Raw genomic sequence first — 21,086 nt, forward strand, 5'->3', positions numbered from 1 at the left:
TACACCTCTGCTGCAGCAGACCCATCCTGGTGCGTGCGTGCTCTCCTGCTACAGTAAAACAGTAAAAACTGTTGTGGGGATGCCTGTTGCAAAACACGAAGTGGGGACCCCTCAGTTGTTGCCTCTTACAGCACCCTTCCCAAGGTGGGCTCTGAGCCTTATGGCTGGGGTCTAGGGACTCCCTTGCCAGTGGAACAGGAGTGTCTCAGTCCTGCCTAGGACTGTGCTGCACATGTGTTACTGGGTTGAGGGGGGTGCATTTGGTTAAAGCAAAGGTGGCTTAATGATGTCCCATGCATAGACCAGTACTGGGAGGAGAGTATGACTCAGCCCCACACATACCCTTTGCACCATGGTCTCTGGAAAAGAGGCATTTGTCAGCAAACTGCAGGGACAGGAGGAGAGAAAAAAACTGCTGTCTGGTAAGAAGCAGGATAAGAGCTATTCTGGGATAATGCCTTTCTATTTATCAGACAATGACATCCCTTATGATCTTTGGACTTCTGACTAAAAGAAGTAAGGGTTAAGAGCTATTCTGGGAAAATGCTTTTCCTTCAGTTACATCAGACATCCCTTGTGATCTTTGGACTACTGAGTAAAGTGCAGACATGACAGGATCTGAACTGCAGGGCTCCTGTTGCCTCTCTGCCCTCGTCCCATAGCTCTGGGACACCCAGTGCCATTGATACCACCTATTTCCAACATCTGAGCTCCACAAGCAGGTCCTTGCATGCCTGCAGATTGCTAAGCGCAGCAGGACTGAATACCTGCAGCTCTGCTACCCACTGAGGCTGGCAGACGCGGTGCTCTTCTGTCTTGGTTGCCTGGGGACCAGTGCCCTACACAGACAGGTGCCCAGCTCAGAGAGGCACCCTGGATCTACCTGCAGCCACTCACCTTCCTCTGAGGCTGAGGGACAAGGGTGCTACTGAGACACACCCTGTGATTGCCGTCCACCTTGCTCCTCTCTCAGACTGGGTGCCAAACCCAACTCTGCTCCTCTCCCTGGAACGTGTACTGTCCTCAGTGCTGTCTTGCAGGCTTCTGCTTCACGCTGAAAAACAGGGAAGTGCCATCAGGAAAGGGTATCACTGGCTGCAGAACCACACGGCATGGAAGCACCATCCACCCAGCTCTGCAGAGAGGCATAAACACAGGACTCAGAGACCTTGGCTTCAAGCCCAGCCTCTGGCCTGAGGCTTTGCAAGTAACTCTTCCTCCTTCTGACAAGCTTTGTCTACTGACAAACTTTTACCACTTTCCTTCAAGAAGTTCACGTTGGCCCTGCTGTCCCCTTCCACTGCCTATTACTTAGTGGTATGTCATTCTTCAATCCTGTGTGGGCCATTTACTTAGGAATTGGACCCTGGGTCCCTTCCAGTTCAGAATAGTCGGTGATTCTGTGATATCCTGGATATCCTCCTAGACCATCACCCACAGCTGACAGTGAATTAGGTACAGCCTCTGAGTTTTCAGAGTGCCAGGAGAGATTCCACTCAATGTGTACTCAGTGTCTGGTGGTGGTGCTGGTGACTAGAGACCTTTCAGTATCCCCCTCCTCTCATGTCTCCCTGGAAACTTGGAAGTGGGGCACCTCTGTTTAATGAGCACAAAGATGAAGCTTCTCAGTCCTAAACTTCTCCCAGCAGCAGCACACACACAGTATAGAAGGGGAGGTCACAGCATCAGACACCAACCTGTCCACTTCCCTGGTCACTTTCCCTCACTTCTTGTGCTGTCCCTTGGAGTGCTTGTGCACAACAGGCTTCTGGAGAGACTGGAAGGTCACATTGAGGATGCCCATCGTTCTGAATCTGCAACGAAAACACAGCAAGCAGGGAAATTATGCTTGGGCACAGAGTGTGCGGCAGAGTGAGACTTCTGGCACATGTAATTTCACCGTGGTTTGTCTTGCCCCTAGTATTGCCCCTTGGTTTGTCTGTCTTACACATGGTCTCCTGCACCCAGACATTGCTGCTCTTCTCCCTGTCCACCAGGGCTCACACCACTTGTTCTCTGTGCTGTCCTGCCCTCAGAGGAAGAACAAGCTGCTCTTGGAGGGAGCTCTTGGCTGGCTGACCAGGTCTCCAGGGATTTCTGTTAGACCTCAGGGCTGGGACCACTACAGCCCAGCCTACTCCTGCCCAGCCACCAACCCTTGCTGTTGAATTTCTTTAGACCAGTTTCCTAAGGAAGGCAGACTTGTAGAAATGTGACCTTTTTTCAATCATCTCATGCTCACTCCCTCAGCATCCATCAAATATAAAAGCTATTAAAAATTGTTCTAGTTGCACAAGTTTGGTAGAGAGGGGACAGGGAAATAAATTCCTATCAGGTTTGTGGTAACATAGGGGTGGAGGACAGCCACCTCAGAGACCCTGTGCTGCTCTGTGATCTCTGCATGTAGGGGGACCTGGAGGAAGCCCATGGTATCTCTGCCCTCTCCTCCTCTGCTTTGAGGCTCGTGTGTAAGGACATATTTTACCAGTGATGTTCCTCTCTTCACTGCCAAATTGCTGGCATCTTTGCTCCTGCTGCCTTGTCTGCCCAACCACAATGGTAGGTAAATCCCTGTCCACACATGTGACTGATAGGACCAGAAACACGCCTGGGATGGCCCTGTGCCAGATGGACAGAGAACTCGTGACTGGCCTGGAGGCAGTGAGGGCTGAGACCTGGCACCCTGCCACAGTGCAGCCACAGGTAGGACATTTATGAGCACTGCAGCTCAACACTGAGGTGGGCTTGGCAGCAGCCTGGCTGAGAAGCAAAGGACAAACAGGAAAGACTCTCAGTGTACAGCTTGGGTTTTTCCCAGACAGTGGCAGCCTTGCTACTTCTAAGGAGGTGTCTGTGCCTTTGGATGGGAGATTCTGTGTCTCTTCCTCAAAGGTGCAAAAAAGAGGAACCCGAACATGGCACAGTGAGCCCCAGCCTGGATTCTACCTCCTTGTTCCTGGACTGGCATTGATAGAAACACTGGGTTTCACTGTAGGAGAGCTCTGTGTGTCAGTGTCCCCAGCAGAGAGAGGCCCCACGTGAATGGCTCAGGGGCTCCCTGAGGTCTTTGTGGGGGAGACAAGGCTCGTAGGCACCCCGTGTGCTTTTGGGACTGCATGGCCCTTTCCTCTGCTGGGGCTGTGCTTTCCTCCAGCAAGGGGCTGGCAGAGCTGGGTAAGGGACAGGAAGGCACACAGCTGTGGCGCAGGATCTGACCTTTGTGCAGGGATGAGCATCTCTGCCGCTGCACTAGGGCTGGGTGCAACGGGGCAAGGCAATGGGCAGTTCCTTTTGCACTGAAGAGCCTCCCCAGACAACCTGACTTTCCCACAGCCTCTCTTCCTGATTGCTGAGGGGAGAAATGCTGTACAAGAATGACAGGAAAGTGTCAAGCTTTGGACATGACACTTCTCCTATAAGACATCTGTCCTGGCCCTTCACCACCTCCCCACCCAGCTATTCGGTTCATCTTTCCCCCCAGGCAGGATTAGCTGCAGAGAAACCATGGGCTCGGAAAGGCCACCGACAAGCTAAGGATTGCTGGTAAACAGAAACCAACCAGCAGCAAATGGAACAGACTGTAGGGGAACTGCCCTTAAAGCGTCTTACAGCAGGGGACGGACCCTCCAAGACATCTGCACCCTGCAACAGCACTTGTGGCAGTTCTCCCCGAAGCCAGTGACATTAGAAAAGCGGGGCTCTCAGTGTCAGGTACTTACGGGCTGCCCATTTGGGTGGGTGTGGAGCTGAAAGGCGCTGGAGAGGGCTGTGGTGCCGCTGTAGGAGCCAAGCAGGTCTGTGGCTGCTGCCGGTGCTGTTCTGGCTGACGTCTGTCACCACAGCCTGTTTTGTCATGTGCAGATATCTGTTATCTGCTTTCTCTTTCGGTTCTGAGGGCAGTGCTCTTTCCTGATATCGAGTCAGCTACCAAGAAAACAAGCCCAGCCCAGCTCCACAATCTGAGCCAGGCTTGCGTTTCCTTTCCTTCTCTCTGCTGTGCTAACCAGCACGAATAACTGAATAGGCTGAGCTCACCCAGATTGTTGTGCTATTATTAGAGTAGCTTGGTGTCCATGAGGGCTTCGATGAATTTGTTTAGTTTTGTTTGGACACTTCTTTAGAGGTGAATGATGGTCCCAGCCGGACCTCAGTACCTCAGCAATGCCAGAGTTCACTGGCAACATGGCCTTTCTTGCACTTTGGACACTGATTCCCCCCCCTCTGCTTCCCAGACATCGCCCAAGTTCCCTTGCCTGCAGCCACCGTGCTTACGCAGGCACAGTGCAAGGTGCCAAGGTGCTGCTGCTACAGGGAACCACTGCAACCTCGAGTTATGTAAGGGGCAAAAGTCTCCTTCCTTTAGTCCTCCTGGGCGGATCTGGAATTGTTTGTCCTGCTTTGTGGTGGGTCTGTTAGCAGGGCTGTGTGTTGGGGGTTGGTTCATGCAGGACACCCAGCTGTGAAGCTGTTCACAGATTTTCATCTAGTAATTCCATGTGTAGGCATGGTCTAGAAATCTCCATGTGGTACATGTGTTGTGAGCCTGTAATACTGGCACTTGCATCCAAAAGCACCAAGTAAGTGAAAAGAAAGATGGGAGGAAGTCCTAAGAGAAGCTCAGTGAATAGAGACATCATGCAAGTGGCAGTGGGGGGATGCCTTCCTATGTGCCTCTGTGTGTGGAATTACTTTAGCATGGAGAGGGACAAGGGTCTAGAACAAGGGAGTTCAGATCATGGGTGGCTTAGGCAGCAGTTCTGGTAGGTGAGGACAGAAATCTTGCAGCAAATGAAGCCCAGCAGTCCAGAGCTGGAAGAAGGAAGCCTTGGGGCTGAACATGGCTGTCTAGTACTGGGGATGATGGCTGGGAAAAGGAATAAGAGACTTCTGAGGCAAGACCTTTGTTGAGGTGAAGTAACATGCTTTGGCAGGAGGCAAGTTTGTACTCCCAAGAGGGAGGTCGTGCAGTTTGGCAACATGCTGTTCATTTTTCTGTCATTCAGGGAGAAAAAGGGTATATAAATTTGGACCTGGTTGATAAATCAACTCCTTAGCTGGTCTCAGCACCACAAGTGAAGCTGCTGTTTGACTGCCACAGGCAGAGGGCACAAGCAGCTCCTTCAAAAATATCCTTGCTTTCACCCTGGGGACTGTTTGCTGGGCTAGTCAGGATGACTGCCACAGTGGGTCTGCTCTGTCATGCCAGAGCATTTCTCCCTGGAGCCACTGCCCCACAGAGGGGTGGCTGTTCCAGCACCACCATGTAACCTGACATTGCTTCCACCGGGCACATACCTTCCTTTTTTGACCTTTTTCCCAAGAGAAGAACTCAGTTCAGCCAAGCTGGTCTGCTGCCTCATCTGTTTGACTTCCAATATTTTGGAATTGCTGGCTAGTGTGCCCTTAGGAGGTGGTGGTTAAAAAGTTTAAATGTTTAAAATGCACCATTTGGGAATATTCATTTTGGAGTGTGGTATCTCACTGGCCAGAGCTGGCTGCCTGCTTGTGCTTCTGTGGCAGAAACACTTTCCAGTGTTTCCTGAGGAGCCCCATGTCTCCTCTCTGGCAGGGTCTCAGTCTCTGCTGCTTTTAGTGCCTCCTGGGATGCCATAGCTGCCAAAATGGAGAATTCCAGTCAAAATTTGACTCAAGACTTGCTCTTGGTCCCAGCTGACCTTCTGATTCTGGAGGCTTCCTTCCACACCTTTGGCTGCCTCTCTGGCAGGTAGTTCCCCTGCCTTCTGCTTCCAGTATTTGTGCAGGGAAGATTGTGCCCAAAGGCTGGGCAGGATGCAGTATGCCTTTCCATTCTCCTTCCAAGGAACATTTTACAGGTGTGCTCTGACTCCTCTTGGGCTTCCAGTGCCAAAGTCTATCTGATGGTGGAGTGGTTGGGAAGGCTAAGTCTGATGGGGATGGGGTAAGCAGGGGAATGATCATCAGCATGTCTCATGGAGAAAGAATGGGAAGGGAGAGGAGAAAGAGAGCAAGGCTTCTACCTGTGTGTGCCTGGAGGTAGGAGAGGTTGGATGGAGCACATGGGCTGCTGGGATCTGTTTTCTGTGGGTGGGAAAGAAGAGCACGTTCCAGGAGCCAGCTTCTACTGAATTCCTGTGTGAGCATTGCTTCCTGGAATTGTTTCCTGAAAGAGACATCATTTTTTGCATTCATTGTGGCTTTAAAGAGGAATTAACTGCTCTGCAGTTCTTGATTTCTCATTGTGCAGTTAAAGCAAACACTCAGCAGCTTAGTAATATTAGCAATCACAAGAAAAGCATGAGATGAACTGGGATGTTCCAAAATTTTTTGCTTATTTTACCCTCCTGTTTTAAAACTACTACACCTTATCCCACGTAAGATTCTGTCAGATAATACTCCAGTATAAAATACAGAAACAAATTATTAAGAGCTGGGTTATTGATTTATTTGTTTGTTACACTTCCTCTAAGCAATACCAATTCCGGGAAAGCCTAGAAGAATGTGATCTGTTGTGTTTCTCCCCTTGGGTACAGTACACAACATCTAGGAATGAGGTCTGCAGCTGGGGAAGGAAGTGCCAAGCCTGCAAAACATTTAAAGAAACATTCTTTATTAATCTCCTTTTTGGCAGGCAAGCTTTTACTGGTCATAACACTGCAATATAGTTAACTGTACCATACTTAAACTGTACTTGAACTCTACTTAACTGGACTGCCTGTCCCACGGAAGGCAATTACAGCTGTAATGACCTGTGCCCACACTTAGGGCCTGGGAGAAGGGAGCTCCCTTTTAACTTCATCTCTCCCTGTGCACTGTGGGTGGCTGATGTATCTCTTCTCAAGACCTGGACCTCCAGTGCCTTGGCTGGTGTGACAAGCACAGCCCCTGCACTGATGGCAGGTGAGGACCTGCCCAAATCAGTGGTGCAGGCCAGGCCCCTGGGCTCTCTCTCTCTCAGCATGAGCTGACTCAGCAGATGTGTCTCAGCAGCTGGACATGGGCCAGGTTAGCTCAGCTGGCTTTAGTGCTGCACTGCAAGTGCCTCTCCTCACAGAGCCACTGGGTGAGGTCCATGATCCACAGGTGAGATGAACCAGGTGTGACAGTGTATGGAGTGGTGTGTCCCTTGACAAAAAAAAAAAAAGAATATTTACAACATTTTTAAACACCTTTTTAAACACCTTTTATTCTAAGTGAAGAGGTGGCTTTTACAGTTGACACTGAATTTAATTTTTAATATTTAACCCAATGAGCACATTATTACAAATGCATGTACCCTACTGCCAGTAGGGGAAAACATTTTTTATCCTCTCTGGAATTTGCCCTGAGGTTGTCTGTTTTCCTCCACTGAGATTGTTGTCAATCTGTAGATCATAGGATAGTAATGTGATGAAGACAATTTTAAATTACAGAAAATGTCCTCTTCCAAATGCTGAGACTGAGGGAAATCCCAGTCAAAGAACTCCATACCTATCTTTGTGGAACATACTCTTTACTGAGGTTTGAGATTATAGAAAAAAATGGCTTATTGGTATTTAAAGAATTGAACAAACCTATAGTGTTCAGTTTTTTCACTGGCTCAGATACCTGAAATATCTTACGTTGAGTATGAGAGTCTGGAGTCTGTGAAACAGAGTAGTGCCTTGAGTTTCTAAAAAAGGATACAGGAATGAATTATTACTACTCAAGTTCCAAAAGGCTGGTTGACAAAAAGGTGTTATCTACTGGTCAGCCACTTTAGGGGCTGTTCACGGAGTGAGCACCAGGCTGGGACAGGGGAACCTTGGTAAGAGTTCCGTAACTAATGGAAAAACAGTTATCATGTAAGGCTGGCATTTTTTTTTGGTGACAAAATTGTTTGTGTAAAGTTACAGTGATTAAATTAAATAGTCATATATCTGTCTCTGGTCAGAATCCTCCCCAAATAGCCACAGCATGTTCCTCCTTGGATGAAAAATATGGGTCCTTTTGCTTTTACGACTTCTGTTCTTAGTAATGCTGTGAAAATGTTCTCCTGCTATCTTAGGGGTTTTTTTCCGGTGTCCATTTTTATTCATAAGGGAATATTACAGTTACAAGTCAAAAAAGCCCCAACAAACCAAAGCAACAATTGCAAATAAACATGATAATCACAATGCCAGAAAGAGTACATGTAAGAAAGCTGCCCAAGGTTGAATGCCCTATGCTGTTCTTTTCAGTAAATATTTATGAACCTGGATACAAACAATTGTATCATATTTACAAAGGAGCTCACTTCCTACTCAATATGGCTTGTTTATTTTTAGTCTGGGAACCTGGACAGCTATGCTTTCTCTGCAGTATTAATTGCCACTGCTCTGTTTTTCTTATGTTTGAGCTTCTGAAAAGAAGAATTGGCATGAAATGCAAAAAGCTCAAGAAACGTGGGTCTACCTCTTGAACCGATGAAAGATGAATAATGCAGTCAGGATTATAAAGTTGATGTACCTAAAGAATATTACCCATCAAAATATCAATGTGACTTCCTACCAAGTAACAGTTTGCTTTCTCTCAGCAACAATAACAGTGCTCCTGTTTTACAGCTTATGGCCATACGGTTTTCTAGGCTGAACATCAGCAAAGAGTCATTGAGAGCTACATACAACTCCAGCACGAATTTTTGTCAAAAATTCTACTGCAGCTCTGATATTCATTGTTGTTCACCTTTTTTCAAATGCCTTTTACAACTTTCATCAACATCAACAACAGAAATTTTTGTTAAGTCTTTTGATCTAATAAATTAACTTACTCATTGAAGTAGATCCCCATAGGAAAACGCACATAATCATGAAGTCAGAGAATTAAGAAGATTCTTGAAGGGATCGTGATCCGTTTGATAAACTGTTGATACTTACTTTATAGTAACAGCATCACCCTGACATGTTTTGCTTCTGGTAGACACCCAGCAAAAGAACTTTATTAATTGCCTGAAAAATGTGTGAATGCAATCCATACAATTTCATTGCATGAAAGATATCTTCACTTATATTTTAGCCCCAAAATGACAGAACAGGACCTAGTGAAGCTCGACCTGGCAAGCAGTTTTGCAATGTATACTGGTGTTTATAGGTCTTGGCAAGCAGAGCCTTACAGGGTCAGGCTCTTAGGTGGCCAAAGTGGTTTTCAGTCCTGAACATCTCCTGCTCTGCTAAATTTTCTTTTTTCTGTTGTTTATTTGCAGTGTTTATGTCCCAAACAGGAAGCAACAATTTACAGGAACTATTATTGTTGGCTAAGTTTCATCCCCAAGCTTTCTAAAAGTCATTTGCTCACAAGAGTTTGCTTTGTATATCTATGGGAAACCTCTTGAGTAATAGTATGTCAATCACAGGCACCAAAGAAACAAACACCAAGTAAACAAGGAGAAAAACATGCTTCATCCCTTTTTTTCTCAGCAAAACAAGTAAGTATAGGTTACAGGAAAATAAAATGTCTGTTTGTCCTCCTGTGAATTCACTCTTTTAAATCTGAGGCTACATTTGTCTATGAGCTTGGATGCAGCCAGTGGGCCCTTAGTGACTCTATGATGACTCTTCTGTGTGTGTGAGAGGAGGACACAGCTCCTGAGCACTCTGAACTGGGTGTTGCAAAGTGTGATTGGCACCAAAGTGCATGAACATGATACTTCTTGTGCTTAACGCTGGTGCCCTCCCCGTGCTGACCCTGTGACTGCTTACTCAGCTGTACTGCAGAAGGTGACAGGTGAAAGCCACCTTCTTTGGAACAAAAACTGCCTTCTGGAGGATCAGGATTAAGCTACAGGGAAAAGGAATACTTCTGGTCTGCACTGCTCATTTGACCTAGCTCTCTGATGGTGTGTCACAATCACAGAACAGCCACAGAATCACAGGGTGGTCTGGGTTGGAAGAGACCTCAAAGATCACTAGTTCCAACTGCCCTGCCATGGACAGGGATACCTCCCACTAGACCAGGTTGCTCCAAGAGCCATCCAACCTGCCTTGAATGCTTCCAGGATAAAGCATCAACAGCTTTTCTAGTGAACCTGTTGTGGTGAGTCTTCACCCTTGTCGTGAAGAATTTTTCCCTAATATCTAATCTAAATTTATGCATGTCTTTTTATTTCTTTGCATTTCACACCAGTTGTAGTTCAGATCTTGATTTCTATACTATCTTAAATTTGATGAGATAGATCCAGCCTATTAATGTTTCCCCAAAAAAAGAAATGTATGAAAGTTTTATTCCCTAATAAATGACTACGTTAAGGCCACAGCTCTTCATAGCACACAATGCTCACCTCTCTAAAATCACCTGGACCTCTGATCTCCCAGCCACTCACAGTTACACAGGAGGAGCTGATTGTGTTTAATAGGTGTATGGTTTGGTCAGCATACAGATCTTGCTCAGCTGTCAGTTATCCTGAACTTAACCACTTTGGCTGAAAGCAATCAGAATAGTGTCTTCCATGGTTAATGAAATAAGGTTTACACAAAATAAAATAATACACCCTTTATTGTGCCTAGATTGATCTGCAAAATGTAAGGCTGCAGGAAAAAAAAAGCATATTGATTTAAGTGATACAATAGACGAGTTCTGTATCATCACAGTTTTTCTCCTCTGAAAGGCCACCTGGCATAGACACAGTGCTTTGCTTCTTCCAGTGAACTGCCTATTAAGATCTGACTATCAGGTGTGTATGCAATCTTTTAAAAAGTGTTAAATTAAATAGTGTGACTCTTGAAAGTATAATTTAGTAACAGTTCTTACATTTGCTCTGGCATTCTTTATGAGATACAGAGAAGATGTAATAAATTGTGGTGTATCTGAATAGTTCTCAGCTACCTGGAATTCAAGTTTAACACATCAGAATTCAGGATCTTGGAATTCCCCTGCCTTGCTGATTCATGTCCCTTCAGGCATGGATAATAATAATAAATACCACAATAGTTTATTGTTTAGAGAAAGCTATTATCAAATTTATTATTTCTATAAACCTGCAGACTGTTATGTTTTTCACAGCTGGAATAATGAGGCAGGAGAAGAGGCCTAGGGGAAACTTCCTTAACCTGCTTGTTATTTACACAATAGTCCAAGAATACTGGATGTGGAAATAACATCCTATGATCTCCAAGTCTTTCATATTGAAAGGAGTGTTTTTCTGCAGCCTGAAGCATCAGTTTCCTGTAAGCTAGGGATCTACAGGCCAAAACATTCTTTTTGAAAGAACACAAACATTGTTTAAAACAGGCTATAACAAGATGAAAAACATTTAACTGTATTAATTCTGACACTGGCTTTCTTCACAAGAGTTTTTGTGTTAATTTGTTATAGAAGTGAAACTGGAGGGATTTAGTTTACTAGTTTAAGGTTTAGTTTAATACCCAAAGATTTAATTTTATATCCAGTGTATCAATGTCTTTGTGAGTGGAAGTCTGCACAAGAAGTCAAAGCCATTTGTACCAAAATATACAGCAAACTTGGCAATCCTTGCTGTCAAAAGGACATCTGGGATCTATTCTGAACCTAACTTCATTCTCAAAAGTGGTTGTATGCCAGAAAAGAAGAAAATGAAAGAAATAAGGAATTTGACATGTAAATTTTTGCAGAGGACAGGAGAAATAGCTGAAAATGTCATGAAGAAAACTCTTTTACTTTGAAGATATTACCAGAAAGGAGAAAAATATATTAAAGGAAAAATGCACAATACTGAAGAATAAAATAACCCACTCTGAAAGGAACTTAACCTTAAAAAAGCAGTCAGAAAGGCTTGGCTGCAGTGCAAAGATGTAAATACCAAAACAATAAGGGACATAAAGATATCAAACTAACAAAGATACAGTGGAAAGGAGAATAGGGTATTCTAAAGGGAAAGAAAATGAGATTACCTTCTGACCTTTCTTTGGTTATACCAGATGGAAGGGGAACATTTCTTCACAATAGATCTGTATTTGAAGTACAGCTCCAGGCCTGTTAAAATGCAGTGGTGATTTCCCACAATCAAACCATCTGGATTCAATGTACTGCTTTCAAGACAAATTTGTCCTGCAGAGTTGAGCTTTGCTTGAGTCACCAAGAATGAAATCCATAAATCCCTTTGTTATCCAGAATTCTTAGTTTCTCCTGGATGCACCCCACTGTCAGTATTGCAGCTTTCTGCTCAGTGCACTTGCCCCTTTGGAGGGTTTAGTGTGGTGATAATTAAAACATACACTGTGTTTCACAGTGAACAGCACAAGATGTGGATCTTGCAGAATTTAGACACCACTGGCCCTTTAGAGATGGTCATGGTTACTCCTGCAGGTTGTTGTAGGTGTAAGGATAGTAGTGGGCAAAGTAGCAGGTGTCTTGGTCAGGGAACTGGAACATCCAAGTGAGTGAGAAATAATGATGTGAGTAGAAATAATGATGTCTGTCTTGCCCACACTGTTTTTGTAATAATTGATTTATTTCCAGTCCTTTACCAGCCATTTCTTATGCTGTTCCTTAGCACTGGTTTCTGAGTACAAAGCTGTTTACTCGCTAAAGCTGTCAACAGTGAAGCACTAAATGATTCCTGCCTGCATATTGCTTGCTTGGGAGTAGTACCAGTGTGTGTGTCTGTGCTTGTGGGGAGATTGGTGTGGGGTCAGCCAGTACTCAAATACAGAATTAGTAGGCAGAGAGCAGACAAACAGTGTGATGCTGGTTAGCACTTTAGCATGAGGTAGTGTCAAATAATGTGCAAGGCCTTGGAAGAGCACCTTGCAGTGAGTCAGGTGTGACTGATTCACAGTGTTATAAATCAAAGTCTAAGCAACCGCTGGGAACAGATACTTAATCTCACCAAGCATGCCAGTAATGCAACTGGTGTCTTGACTAGAAGTCTTAGCAATAACTGGAGGCTCTTAGAACATTCTCCACACTATGCTTTAGAAGTGCTTAAGAAATGTGTGGAGTTTGTGTGTATGATTATCACCTAGAGAACACATTCAGTGCCAAGCAAGCACCCATGTTCTACTGCAGCTTGATGCTTGCTCTCCCAGGAATTGCTAACTGCTGTAACTGCCTGCTTGTCATTCCTCAGGAGCAGGAGGGACAACTGGCCACACTTAAAGGCAGCAGTTTTCTTCTGCTTGGTTGGAAGGTTTCATTAATGAAGGCTGAGAATCACAATACCACAACACCCACTTCGCTGGGGAGCTATACAGGCTGAAATAAGAATCACTTCCAGTTGCCTGTGCACGAAGTTCAAATCAGTAAAAAAAACATGGAAAGTTGCATTTTTAAAAACAGCAGCTGAAAGGACTGTAAGTGAAATCCCTGTCCTTGTTTACAAAAAGGCAGGGAGCTGAGATTCGGTGTGTTCCTCCACATCTTATCCCTGGCAGTAAATTAGCATGTCTGGTTGCAAAACACAGCAATTGCTTCCTGCACAGCAGTTACCAACTCTCCTGGCCACCAAGCGTAGCAACCTACTTGTCACAGTTAATATGCCCGTACTGCAGAGGAGCTAATTTCTAAATGAACTCCTGTCAAAGAGTACCAGTGCTTTTGTGTGTATTACATGCCTTTACACTGTAGTTGCCTCAAGAAAGGTTCCAAATCCCTGTCAGTTCTGTGCTTCTGAACATTTTGTGGCCATAACTAGTTATCCTAGGATTGCAAAGCTATTATATTCCTTTTTTATCCATGTAAAAGTATCCCAGGATCAAAATCAACAACTGCCAGAAGTTCCAAGTTCATCCAAGGCAACTGGATCAACTTAGCAAACACAGGAAAGAATAAATAAATCTGATAGTCAACCAGTGACAGTGGAATAAGGCAACTAACTCCCTTCAATGCTGTCCAATGAATCCTTGCCAGACAGAGAAGCCAGTATTCAAGAACTGATCCAATCCAACCAGGTTTTGTTTATAAATTTTGGCAAAAACAAAATATTCTTCCAACACAGACTGTTGATGTTGCAGTTACATAGCTATCATCTTTTTCACTTTCTCTTTTGGCTCTTATCTTTCTTTGCTCATATTTTCTCAACAAACATTTTTAGCTGCTTCATATTGTTTTTCACTGAGAACAGTGAGCTGAGCTGGACTTCTGGGATAATAACAGGATAAGCAGAACTTAAAGAAGATGAGGCAGATGTGTAACTATGTGACTAGTTCTTTCTCCATCTGTAGGAAATATTTTATTTCCATGTGCTTTAAAATTACATGGAAAATCGTATTGATTCATCAGTCTTTGAATTATATTTGTAAAGGAGATCAAAGCAAGTGCTTCACCTACCTACATATGACAGCAAGATTTCTTAGGCTGTTCCCATCTTCTCCTAGATAAATTGCTTCTAGATAAAAACTCCTTTTCAGGAGTTGGCTGGCAGCATTGTGTCCAACCTGTTGTAATGTACAATGATTCAGGGGTAGTGAGTATCCACTCTGAAAAAGGTAGCAGAATAGGGACACATGTTACAGTCCCTCCTCTATGCATTTCCATTTTTTTTATTGTTTCTGAATTGCAATTTGTTGTATATATAAAGCACAAACTGCCTTAATCTCCACTATCTCAAAATAGGCTTGCACTAGGACTTCTGTACAGACTGCAGAAAATCACTTATTAGCTGATATTCATAGTGAACCCAACAGCCCTGAAATACAGTAATGACATTGCTAATAACCAGACATGAGATTTGTACTGAATCTCTAACGCCTCAGGACTAAAGTCTATCTGCCTGCAGCTTTGTTTCACTTAATTTAGCTGTGACAGCAATCTCTCTAATTGACACGTATGGCTAATTTGTTTTATTTTGTTTGCCTTTGTGTGGTACAAACAGGTTTATACAGACAGCAGTAACCAGCAGGAGTTCTGTGTAGAAATGCAGGCCTACATCTGGACAAACTGTGCTTTAGGGGTAACAAAGACATCTGAAGTTGGGGGGTGTTACCTGCTTGTCAGCAAGGAATTCTTCAGAGCTGGGGAAAGCCACTCAAATGAAAATGTGCTAGGCAGAGAAAAGGCTTTGAAAAAATCTGTTAATTGGCTGATTGGGACTGGTGGTGCTGTGCACTGACTGCAACACTGCTCAGAGTTAATTACTTGTCATAGGATCCTAGGTATGAAAGGATCCCCTTTCAAAGCATTCCCTATCCTTCCTGCTATCTCCTTATATCAGGCCAAAAGATAGAAGCTTGGTTTCATGAAACTTGTATTTGCTTTGGGTCTGAATCACATACCAGCACCAGTAGTACTTATTTTTTACTAGAAAAAAAAATTCTCATTGCTTTAGACCTGGTTTCTAGATTTAATTCTCTTCAAAACAGACAAAACCCCATAATAAACAAAAAGTTCTCATCTGAAGGATTTGGTTTCAAGTGTAGGTGACATCATATATGAGAAGTAAAGGAATTAAACACAAAACTGATGGACCCATTTTTAAATTATAGTAGATAGTTTAAGGGATGTCTGGCTCTAACTCTAAGGGATGCCTGGCTCAGTTACTGGTGGTTAAGGGTGAGCTGCAGATAAATACTCACCTAGGTCAAGAACCATCAAATATGAGTAGATCAATTTCCAATTTTGTTTTGAGCTTCACAGTAATGTGATCACTAATTTATTTTCCCTTGCCTTATCTTCTACCCTGAGGTTCTACAGGGAAAATATAGGGGAATATCTGGAAGGGTCTTAATATGTAAAAACAGTGCTGACTGTCTTCTGTCACAGATTAACTGGGGGGGGTTCTTCATCCTAAACCAATTAAATTTAAATACTAAAATAAAATTGAAAGTCCATAGTAGGATAGTTTGATTTTGTTTATTTTCAGAGAAAAGCTGCCTACTTTTGGTTTGTTTTATGGCCTGTAGAAGAATTAGACCTGTTGTCTGTAATCTGTACTGCACCACTATCCCATGGCTGGATCATGCTCCTGCCAGGGACTTTTCAGCTGTTTGAGGTGACATGAGCAGGAAAGTCTGGTGGGTTATACCATGAAGGTCCAACAGAAAGGTCAATTTGCACAGGAGTTCAGGAATTACTGTGACATTGGAGGTCACAGCCTCCAAGCAAACTGGCTGGACTCCTCCAGCTCCCTCTGTTGTCCATGCAGGTATGTACTCATGTGGAACACTCAGAGCACTGAATTTTGGATCTGCTCAGGTTTGCTCTCTTGAAGACCTGCTTTTCCTCCACTGGCTACTGAGGCACCAGTGGTGAGTTCCTTGGCTGACACAGGAGTCCAGGCTGGGTATCTGTGAATAACATCCCCAGGATTTCTCTGAACTGCAGGTAGGTATGACTGTCCAGCCCCTTGGGCCTCGCCCAAAGCAAATCACAGAGGGGATTCACGGCCACAGAAGGGGCTGTGGGTGGGGTGTTCTGTACTGAGCAGAAGAGGGGATTCCAACCTTCTCCTTAGAGTGCTCAACATGTTACTGTGTACTCTTGGTCGTGGATATAACACAAAACTCATGAGCTCCAAAAATAGTCTCCAGGGCTAAACAGTCATGGGAGTTCTGCTGTTTGCTGCACAAGACAAATGCCATGGGCACTTTATAAGCAATATTTGTTTTGGTTGTGCCAGTTGGTGCATGACACCAGGGACTGACCAGTGGTTCTTTGCACATGTAGGAAAGTTTCTGCCTCCCTGTCATAATCACACTCCCTGTGCTTATACAACCCTCCCTGGAGTCAGACTCTGCACCTTCAGCACTGGAAAGCAATATGTGTTTCTCTCTGTAGGGAAGGTGGTCCTGAGAGGCAAGCAAGTGTGGAACATACGGGCCATGCTGCTAAAATATTTGAAATAATTTTTATCTCTGAGAAAAGAGATTTGAAGCATAGTGTTTCCCTGCTTATAATGAGATAAAATTGTGTGTTTAATATACCTATATGTACAGTACTACTGTGTGCTGCAAGAAAACCTTTGCAATATGAGCAAATAGTGAGAAAAAAATCCTGAAACTGGCCTTAAAATTATTCTATTTTGCAGAATGAAAATGAATATTAAATGATCAGTATCCCATGATTTCCAGAATTTTTTCTTTTCCCAAAATGCCAGTTGAAAGATCAGATTTACTTCCCTTGTATAAACAATAATTTCTGTAATCTAATCACAAACCAAATAAAGTCAGTCATATGCTCTTATTTCAATTATCAATTTTATTTCTATCATCATGATACTAAAAAATCATCATCTCAATTGGCATCATGTGTAAGGTGCAGTGTTTTGCTAAGACTCCACCTTCATTTAGAGAGGTGAACAGGAGAGGCAGAGAGGGCAGGGATAGGAGGCAGGAACGACTGCCCAAAGTTTGGTGTGGAAGAACTTCCAGTGAAAACTATACCATAAATCTGTCTTGTTCACTGGGCCCCATTATCCCTTACATGAACTCTAAAGTTTGCTGCTGACAGGGGGAACTTCACAGCCTAAACTTAGCCTGGGATCCCCAGGAAATTGGGTACCTCGGTGAGAATTTTTCTATTCTTTCTTGGGAAAAAATGCTTGTGTTGGTAGCAGCTTGATTTGAAATGTTTTCTTTAAGCTTTATGTTGCAAACTATTTTTCTCTCTATCTTAATTGTTTGTGTCTCAGTGAATCAAGGATAGCAGGAATTCAGGATGAGTGCTCTAAACTTTGTTTGACATTAAAGAAATTGTTTTTCACAAATTATTAATTTGTTTTTAGAGGGTCTGTGTTGTATTTCCATAAAAGGGTTTTATTTACTTTTGCAAAATGAAGTGATAGCTCCTATTCTCAGATCCTTGTGTAAACTTCATGAAAAATGTTTTGGATCTGTTTTTCTTTAATCTTATTCTTTCTACAGTGTCACAGTACACCTGAAGTGCTTTGGGTTTGCTACTTCTTTCCCAAAGGATCACTTATTTCTAGTGGAGCAGATAAGAGGACAGGGGAAAACAGAGCTGGCTTTAAAGATGTCAGGTGCTGTTGCCAACAGAGAGAACAAGAACGGCCACGAGATGGTAGCAGTCAGCCAGAGAAGGAGATGGATCTGAGCTTCTCTTCTTGATCCAGGGAGGCAAATGCACCCTCTGTGCCTTGAACCGTGCAGTGGAACATTTGCAGTGTACAAGCAGAGCTGTTTCAGAACTTTTTTGAACGGTTTCACTGTGAGGCAGTCTCGTGTGAGGTAAAGCAATAGAGCAGCACCACGGGCTGCGCCGTGACTCGAGCAAGGATGCCAAGTGCAAATCCATTTCAAAATTGCCAGAGCAAGCTGACATCTGGGGTTGTGTCCTGCTGTGAGGCCTTGGCTGGCTCCTTCAGTGCTCCTTTTTCGGGCTGTCCTCACGGCATCCAGGATGGCACAGCCCCAGGCTGCAGTGTTAACTGCTTGTGCCCTCTGGGATCCGTTCAGGGTAATGCAGGGGTTAATTTTACACTGCCTGGGAGAGGTCAGGTGCCAGCCGCTCTCCCCTGGCTGACAGAAACTTCATGTTAATAGAAAAAGAGTGAAAACTCCATCATGTGCCCTGTGTGGTTGGACAGAAATGCAGTCACAGATGTGATCAAGATTAAACTTGTGCTGCAGAGGGAGCTGGCAGTGTGCAAACCCCTGTTAATGTGCACAAACACACAGCTAGGGGGAAAAGAGGAGATTTTTACTTCTACTACTTCTCCTGTAGGATAAAAGAGCAAGGGGAGCTTCTAACAGACTGCTGGGGCAGACAACTGCAGGATCATTTTGGTCTGGGTTGCAGACCAGAAAAGATAAAGAAGATTGTTCTGTAAATCACTTCACTGTGAATTCTGCCAGAATTTCATCTTTTTTGATACAAGGAATTTATGGGAAGGTGTGTGAAAGCTGGAAACACTTATCTTATATCTGTTCTACATCATGCTTGAGTGAGGTTATTGTGTGTCAGCAGGACTTAATATAAAGGCAACATTCAACTTACAGCATTACAAAGTTAATTTTACTCTGCAGTGAAGATGAGCCCTGCGCTTCTTGTTGCATTTCTATGTACAAATGCTGCTTGTCCTACAAATAGCAGCAGTTTCATTTAGACATGGTGCTCAGATGTGAATGCTCAAACACCTTCCAGCTGCAATTTAAATATTTCAAAGCCAGCAAAATGCTATCAGTATTTGTATTGAACCAACTTCCATGATTGTTTGCTTACTGAGAGCCATAACCAACAGTCTGAACAGCCTTTTCCTCCACAAACTCCATCTTTTGTGCAAGTTTTTCTCTTCAGTGCTTATAATTTAAATACCTATTCATTACTCAGTAAAACTCCGTCCCTGGAGGCAAAGGAGGAGTCTAAATGTCACTTCATGTTGCAAAAATGAAGACTTGGTTAGTATGAGGTGCCTTTTGCCCAGTGCAAACACTCACACAGGCTTCACATTTCTCTCGGTTTCTATAGGACTATTCTTAGCAGCGCAGTGAACGTGTTATGTTAAACATGCTACAGAGAAGGTTCAAAATAAATCACGTCTCCAATTGACCTGATTCTCTTCTTTGCTGTTTTCCTTTGGCTATAATATAGCTCACAAAGGGATACAATGCTGTACTGAAAGTAACAGTTTAGATTGTTTCTCTCTGATGCAACCGCTGACACATTTTCCTATTTCTGACTTAATTTCTATGTTTTCCTTTGATTACACAATTCTCAACGGTGCATCCTCCATTTTACAGAAAGAAAACTGTTTAAGAATATATATATTCCAGATAATTCTAGCTAAATAAAAATAATATACTCTCTGGATGCAACTGGTTCACTTAAAGGATTTGGTGAATTTCTATGAATTTTTACAGGTATTTGAGAAGCTCCAAGTCAGGCAACTCCTTTAAATCTGGTAATTTCTGCTTTGTTCTTTTCTGTTCTTTGCAGACATTTTATTCTCTCAGGCTGTTTCACAGCATCACATTTCCAGCACCAATACTGATTCTTGTGTTCATGCTTAGGTTTAATTTTTTTTCCCTTTCTTTTTTTTCTATTTTTTCCAGTTCCAACTTTAATAAGCCTCCTGGGCTTTCTTTGAAGATTTCATTTGCAACTGCAAAGAAACCCTCGTGTATTCCAAGTCTTCTATGTGGATTAAAAATATTTTAAAAGACTTGTTTTAAAGACTGAACATAAGAGTTCTTGAAGATACATGGACTCGGTACTTGACGCACACCTGAACTCAAGCCTGGTATGCAAAAAAAGTAAAAAAAAAGTGTAAAATATTTTCCCGCTTTCTTTAACAAGTTGTTTTGACCTGTTGCAATGTTTAAATTCCTTCCTGTGTTCATTGAGATTTAAAGGAGATTTTTAAATATGTTTCCTATCTTCCTCCAAATGTTCTGGTTCTTGTATATATACAGAAGTTTCTTCACATACTCGGAGAATAATTCTAATACTTTGCTTTGTAACTTCAATCTTGTTTTAAAATCTCGGGGAAACATATTGAAACAACCTGAGATCACCTAAAAGGAAATCTGAAATGTCATGATACAAACCCGGCCTTGCAATGTCATAAAATTTGCAAACAACAATATATGCCTTTTTCTGAGGCAACGCTGTTTTAACAGAGATGCTTGCCCAAATCATGTTCCAGCACAATCCCTTGAGAGAAACGGGCAATGATGAGAAACTTTTGGAAATGGTTGGGGAAAAAACGAGTCACAGAAAATGGATGGTGACCACACATGGATCTTACTGCTCCTGCACATGATCTTGAGAGAGTGTTTTTTTACATGGTTGTGCAGGGCTTAGCACAGCACAGCTTTGAAGCCTGCTAAAGGTTTTTGGATGTTATGGGATGTCAGTAAATATTGTGCTATTTAACCAATACTTATTGTAGTGCTTTCAGAATTTGTTTTGTTCCCACAGGTTTTATTTTTATCCACATTCCTCAGCTATGTGTTGGTGTGACTATCACTGTCATTGTTTTGCCAGGATTGGTCCTCACTGCATTCTAGTCTACTTTATTTTTGGATTCTGAGTATGGCACTGACCTCTAAACAAAGGCAAATGCCCCTGTCTGAGCTAGGCACCTTAGGGTTTTCCCCTTTTTCTTAAAGAGTTAATCAGTAGCTGAGACTAGAGCACAGCTCATCTCTTGCTGAAGCAGATGCCTGTGTTTGGTTAGATGAATACATCCTTCAGCTCCAGTGGCTTTACTGACTAGATCCCCCTTGGCAGTCATGCTATAG

The 21,086-nt window shown here is 43.3% G+C and overlaps 1 long non-coding RNA gene across 1 annotated transcript; it reads right to left on the bottom strand.

Moving 5' to 3' along the window:
* Window positions 1–3: 3 nt before the first annotated feature.
* On the bottom strand, window positions 4–1,723 carry LOC116996108. Its single transcript, XR_004417866.1, has 3 exons — window positions 1,698–1,723; window positions 898–1,054; window positions 4–48 (listed from the first exon to the last, which is right to left on the bottom strand). It is a non-coding gene; the product is annotated as an uncharacterized LOC116996108 (long non-coding RNA).
* Between the last annotated feature and the right edge of the window lie 19,363 nt (window positions 1,724–21,086).

The sequence above is a fragment of the Catharus ustulatus genome, chromosome 4 (genome assembly GCF_009819885.2).
Source record: "Catharus ustulatus isolate bCatUst1 chromosome 4, bCatUst1.pri.v2, whole genome shotgun sequence".
In the NCBI taxonomy this organism is placed as follows: Eukaryota; Metazoa; Chordata; class Aves; order Passeriformes; family Turdidae; genus Catharus; species Catharus ustulatus.